This window comes from Sminthopsis crassicaudata, chromosome 5 (assembly GCF_048593235.1).
Source record: "Sminthopsis crassicaudata isolate SCR6 chromosome 5, ASM4859323v1, whole genome shotgun sequence".
Taxonomy (NCBI): Eukaryota; Metazoa; Chordata; class Mammalia; order Dasyuromorphia; family Dasyuridae; genus Sminthopsis; species Sminthopsis crassicaudata.
This window is the reverse complement of record NC_133621.1, coordinates 231,428,615-231,435,087: the sequence shown is the minus strand read 5'-3', so window position 1 is coordinate 231,435,087 and position 6,473 is coordinate 231,428,615. Positions and strand designations below refer to the sequence as shown.

Genomic DNA, 6,473 nt, shown 5'->3' with positions numbered 1-6,473 from the left:
CTTCCCCTCTCCGGCTCCAGTCCCTCCCTCTCTTTCCCTCCTTTCCGTTGCCTTCCTCTGCTTCAGTCTCTCTATCCTGGTTCCCTCCCTCTGAGACTGGACGTCGCCCTCTCCTTGCAGCCACGCCTCTTTCCCTAGGGTTATAAAGGGCACGTTTCTCCCGGCCCTACTTTCTTTTTTCTACCTCCAGGGCCCGACCCCGCCCCTCTCAGGGCCCCTCCCTTCAGAGTCGATGCTCCTGGCTGTAGTCCTTGAAAGCCCCTAAAGTTGCTTTCACTTTCTCGCTGCCCGCTCCTTCCAGGCAGCCCCCGAAGTCCTTTCTCTTGCCCTCGGGGGTTTGGGGAGTGGCGCCCACCCCCCCAAGAAACCCAGGGGCTGAAATAATATTTTATCTTTTCACCTCCCCGCCCGGGTTTGACCGTCCCGTTTAAGACCGGATCTGGAGACTCCAGGGCTCTGTTTAGGCAGTTTGAAAAGAAGCCTGGGGGGATTTACAGAAATTAATCCCTCCGTCTACAAGCTTTTACCATAAATTAAATCTTGGGTATACAAATCAAAAATGAAGCAGACGCTGCCATTAAAAATATACTAAGCATGCACGAGTACATCAATCTATATATAATTACAAACATACTTAAGGAAATGCAAAATAAATACAGTTGTGATAGTTCACTAGTAATTGAGCAAATCAGGAAAGGCTTCTTGGTCAAAGGGTCAAACGAACTGGATCGAGAAGGAAAGCAGGAATTGCAAGGAAGCAAGCACTGTAAAATTGGAACACATTTCCGGGAGAGAGATTGGCTGCGGGGTAAGGGAACAGGCATTCAGCTCCAAGGCTTAAAAATGAGAATTGCATAGATTCCAGTGTTCCTAAAATGTAAGATAATTGGAAAGATTGGTCGAGAAAACTTAAATGGGAGCAGCTAGGTGGCGCAGTGGATAGAGCACCAGCCCTGAATTCAGGAGGACCTGAGTTCAAATCTGGTCTCAGACACATAACACTTCCTAGCTGTGTGACCCTGGGCAAGTCACTTAACCCCGGCCTTGGGGGGGGGGAGGGGGAATTTAAATGTAATAGTTTATATTTGCTTCTAGAAGTAATAGAGAGCCAAAGAGAGTTTACTAGTTTGGGAGTGTTACATAATTCTATAATTCTACAATTTGGCAATTGTGTGGAGGAAGGACTGGAATGGGGAGAGATTTAAAAGAGGGACCACATTTAGAAATAGATTGCAATAGTCCAGGGGAAGAGAAATAAGAGCTGAGCAGCAGACTTAGGACATTGTAGAGGTAGATAGACGATGTAGTAATTGATTGGATGGGGACAGAGAATTCATAGTGAGCTATCAAGAATGACACTAACGTTTCAAACCTGGATTTAAAGGTATTCATTTAGAAATGTTCATTAGAGAATTGGTGAATCAGAATGTAGAGCTCAGGGGGGAGACTAGGGGATAGCTTTATAAATTTGAGCGTTAGATGCATAAAGATGCTAATTAAACTCAGGACCCGATAAAAATTTCTGTGAGTATAATTTACAGAGAAAATATGAGGGCCAAAACAAAGCCTTTGGGACATTCACAGTCAACATAACTTGCATATTGGAAGACTGAGAAGCAGCAGATAGCTAAAATGAGAACTTAGTAGCAACAGATCTACAAAAACAGAGAAGAGGAGGACAGTCAAACGTGTCAAATGATGGAGAAGCTAAGAAGAGTCAAGTCTTTAAATATATATGGCAATTAGGAGATCACTGATGTAAATAAAAGCAGGCTCAAAAACACTTCACCTACTTTTAGGTTTGATACTTTAACATCTCAATCAGTTGAACAATCATAGGCCTTAAGACTAATAATAGCCATTTAATGAAATGAAATGGCCTAGATACAAAGTCTATTCTAATTGACTGGGGAATTTTATTATACTTCCCGGGTCTCAGATAAAAGTATCTAATGATTTTGCTAGAATGGGGGAATTTAAGATACTGGAGTGATTGTGGAGTTCTGGATGAACCAAGAAGGAACCAGTGGGGGGTTAGGAAGAGAGGTGAGAAAAGACCTTAGCTTCAGCTATGGGCAAGTTTTTCTTCTCTTCTATTTATCCCTTTCCAACCTGGCCAGAAGAGAGCCTTTCACCTTCACAGATGTTTGACTTCTCATCTTCTCAATGTCATAAATGGCATCCCTGGATCAGCTAGAGGCAGTGTTCTGTATTGGGAACCGAAGACCCGTGGACGAAAATTAACTAAGCTTAATGTGAACTTCATGAATGGGAGGAAAGGACTTCCCAAATGAGTTTTCATTTTCAGTCCTGTTCAACTCTTTATGACCTCAATTGGCAAACACACTGGAGTGGTTTCACATTTTTTTCTCTAGCTCATTTTATAGATGAGGAAACTCAGGCAAACATGGTCAACGCACTTGCCCACGGTCACATTTTGTTTTGAGTTTTGAGCTAGTATTTTGAGTTCACATTTGAACTCGGGCCTAGCGCTTTATCCACTTTACCACCTAGCTTCCCATATGTCCCAAGTTATTTGCACATGAATCATTTGCAACATGAGCTCTCTAACCTTGAATTAACTTTCCCTTCAATTATATAAGTTCTTGTGGGAGGGGGTATCACAGATTTAAGGGTAGAGCATTTTCTACCTATTGTTCTTAGTAAATATCCCTTTCTAAAAGCTAAGGCTTACTGACTAAATATTTATTAAGTGATCATCTTAGGAGGAAGTTTAAGCCAGTTGTTAATGTTTCTTCAGAAATTATTGTTGATTTACATTCATTCTAAATTTATTTATCTGTGGCTATGTTGCATGCCCTTAGTAATGTGTAAACTTGTAAGCTTTCTTGAGTGCAGAAACTTTCTCACTTTTGAAATTTTATTTACAATGCCTATGGGTAAGATTCATAAATGCTTTTTCTTTGACATCAGAATGAATTGAGAAAAGCCCACAGTAGCCTAAAGAAGTAAAAATACACCAGTAATGACATTGGATCCATAATTTCAATACTTTTATACTTCAATTTGGGTTTTTAAAGGTTAAATGAGGAGAACAGGGAGAAGTGATACCTATAACTGGCTAAGCTCCCAAACTGTCACTGAACAAAGGTTGAGAACTCTGGGCTCTGGAGTACCTTATGCCCTGGGAACTTTATACCTGTTTAATAAAACACTTAACTATACTTTACATGGTTAATTACTACAAGAAGTTGACTAGATTGATCTGAAAGTAGATTGAAAGAACTAAATCTGTATCCTTTACGAAAGGAGAGATAAGGTAACTTTATAACTAACTAAAGAATGTACAGGCCCAGCCAGTGTTGAGTGTATCAGAGAAGAGTGCAACGCAAAACAGTTGAATCAAAGCAAAACTGAAAATAATTATTTCATCCAACAGAGTCTTAGCTAAGGCTGTTTTTCCTCCTAGAGAAGCAAGACTAAAAATACTCTATTACCTGTCAGCAAGGGGAAGGAGTAGGGGGAAGGAGGGGAAAATTTGAAACAGAAAGTTATGCAAGGGTCAGTGTTGGAAAAATTACCCATGCATATGCTTTGTAAATAAAAAACTTTAATAAAAAAATTAAAACTAAAAAAAAAGAAAAGGAAGATAAACACTGTAAAATGATACTAATAAAAACAGATTAGAAAAATTAAAATACTCTGTATACTGAAAATAATTCAATTAAGGGAGCAAATATTATCTCTTGTTCAATGGTAAATTGAGCCTCAACATCCTCAAAGAAAATGTTAACTTTGCATGTAATAATGGATTGTTTATATAGTGCTTTACATTTATCTGCTTTTCTCAAAACAAAGTCTCCCTACTTTAACAATAAAGAAGCTGAGACTCAGTGTGGTTCATAATCACATAGCTCAGTGTGAGAGCTGGGTTCAGGACTGCTGACTCTACAATTCAGAGATCTTTCCATTATACCACATCACCTCTCTAGCATATTAAGACACATAATCCTGACTATCTAAAATTGCTTTAATATTATCTTGGATGATACATTGCTTTCTACAAAAGATACAATATGATGATACTACTTTTCCTTTTGAACAACAGAAAGTTATATGACCAGGAAGAACTGACACTTTAGCAGCATGGCTGACATCACAGTCATAAACCAGAGGCCCTAGGCTCAGATCACAAGATGGAAACACCTGACATTCAAGATTGATATCATTTGCCAGGCTTGCCAGAGGAGACTGCAATATTATCTGTTCAGTTTTGTTTTTTTTCTCTCTCTATTAAATACGTTTGAAGTTGTCAGGCTTTCCATTAGATAATTCTGTGTGTACTTACCATGTTGCTTTCAAGCATTTATTAAGTGTATACTGTGTGACAGGCATTAAACAGATGCTAAACTCTGAGGATAGAAAGGTAAAAATCTGGTTCTCTGGCCTCAGGGATGTGATGGGGGTAATCATAATGGGATCTAATGGGATAGTCATATTACAAACTACTAAGTTTTTACAAAATAGATAGAGTATATAAAAGAGGAAACCTCAGAGGGATGGCACTCTTTTTTTTTTAATTTTATAATTATACATTTTTTTGACAGTATATATACATGAGTAATTTTTTTATAACATCATCCCTTATATTCATTTTTCCACATTTCCCCCTCCCTCCCTCTACTCCCTCCCCTAGATGACAGGCAATCTCATACATTTTACATGTGTTACAGTATAACCTAGATACAATATGTGTGTGTAAATCCAATTTTCTTGTTGCACGTTAAGTATTGGATTCTGAAGGTATAAGTAACCTGGGTAGACAGACAGTAGTGTTAATATTTTACATTCAATTCCCAGTGTTCCTTCTCTGGGTGTAGTTGTTTCTGTCCATCATTGATCAGCTGGAAGTGAGTTGGATCTTCTTTATGTTGAAGATATAGACTTGGGATGGCACTCCTGAAGCGGGTTGTGGTCCCTTTAAGAAACGAATCCTTTCAGATAGATTTATTCCTTTCTGATTCCCAACCCCTCCTAGCTGATGCATTATCAATTCAAGAAGCTAGGACCTTTGATTCACAAATCCTGTTCAAAAGCACCCCTTTGAATTCCAATAGGAGATCCTGGCTTGTCCCAGCCCCCACCAGATCTGAGCCAACTTGGACTCTCCCAGCCCCCATTGACTCTGAGCCAACTTGGGACTCCACCCCCCACCTCTTTAGCTAAATCTCTTATTATAAAAGAGCCAAGCTGGAGTCCTCTCTTTGCAGAGGTTCCAAACAGCCCTATGCCTGGCATGCCAAGGATCTCTGCCCACTGGAATACTGTTTCCTGTGCCCTCTTATCTCTACCTTCACTTTTACTAACTAGACTTTAATGGTACTTCCAATCCCCATAATAAACCTCTTTTATCAATCTAGGTTTTCAGGTCTGTAAATTCCTTTACAGAGAACTGCTTGCGCCCGCCACTAGAACTCATTTAACTCCCTATCCTTGTGCCAAATCCTGAGGGATTGCAGGGGAGCTCTGTTTTGACTCCTTGAACCTCCAACCTGCCATTAGACCTCAATTTCATTTGGGTACCCCAAATCTATACCTCATCACTCCCATTGGGAAAGCCTGAGAAAGACTTCTTACCACAGTGGGATTAAAGTGAAGTCTTATGAGAAGCCAGGAAAACTAGGAGGCAGAATTGAGGGAGAATATTCTAGGGAAGAAGGCCACAGCTTGTGAAAAGGCACAATGTGACATCCCGTGAATTTTCCCTTTCCAAATGTTAGGTTTAAGATTTGAGCCTAATTTCTAGAACCTAGTCAATGAAGACTGGCAATGGTTGCAAATTCTAAGGAGCTACTTAGCAATCACTAAAATGGATACTAGCAGAAATTGCTGTTATTGTCTGACTCCTGATCCCATTTGGGGTTTTCTTGGCAAAGATGCTTGAGTGGTTTACCATTTCCTTTTCCAGCCTATTTTACAGGATGAGGAAAAGGCAGAGTTAAGTGACTTGCACTAGTAAGTATCTGAGGCCAAACTGGAACTCAGGAAGATAATTATGAATGTCTTGACTCCAGGCCCAGCACTCTATGCACTCTAAGCCATAGCTTCACCTAGCATCCAATAGAAGGAATTACCCAAGGCCAGACGGGATTAGGCTAACCTGTTGCTTGAGCCTTGAGTACTCCTGATGCAAGCAGCTACCATTCTCTCCTCCTCAGCATCTTGGCCACCAGCAGACATCTTTTCAACTGTCCCTGCTCCTTGTTCACACAACATCAAGGCTGCCTTTAACAGCTCAAACAGCATACCATCCTCCTCACCCACATAATATATTCGACCTATTCTTTTCTGTATATGATTGTGTGTGTAAGAGGCAGTCAAATAGCACTTTTGGAGAGCAAAAAAGCAGGGCTTTGCTTGGATGACTTAAAATCAGATCAGTTCAGAGTTGTTAAATATAGAGGTTCCTTTGGAAAGAGGGAATAGGCTGATTCTGCTTGGTTCCAAAAGGA

The 6,473-nt window shown here is 40.1% G+C and overlaps 1 protein-coding gene across 1 annotated transcript in view; it reads right to left on the bottom strand.

Annotated features, from left to right (window-relative positions):
- Positions 1–6,473, bottom strand: part of RACGAP1 (Rac GTPase activating protein 1) — a 284,478-nt gene that overhangs the window by 164,171 nt on the left and 113,834 nt on the right. The window lies entirely within an intron of this gene.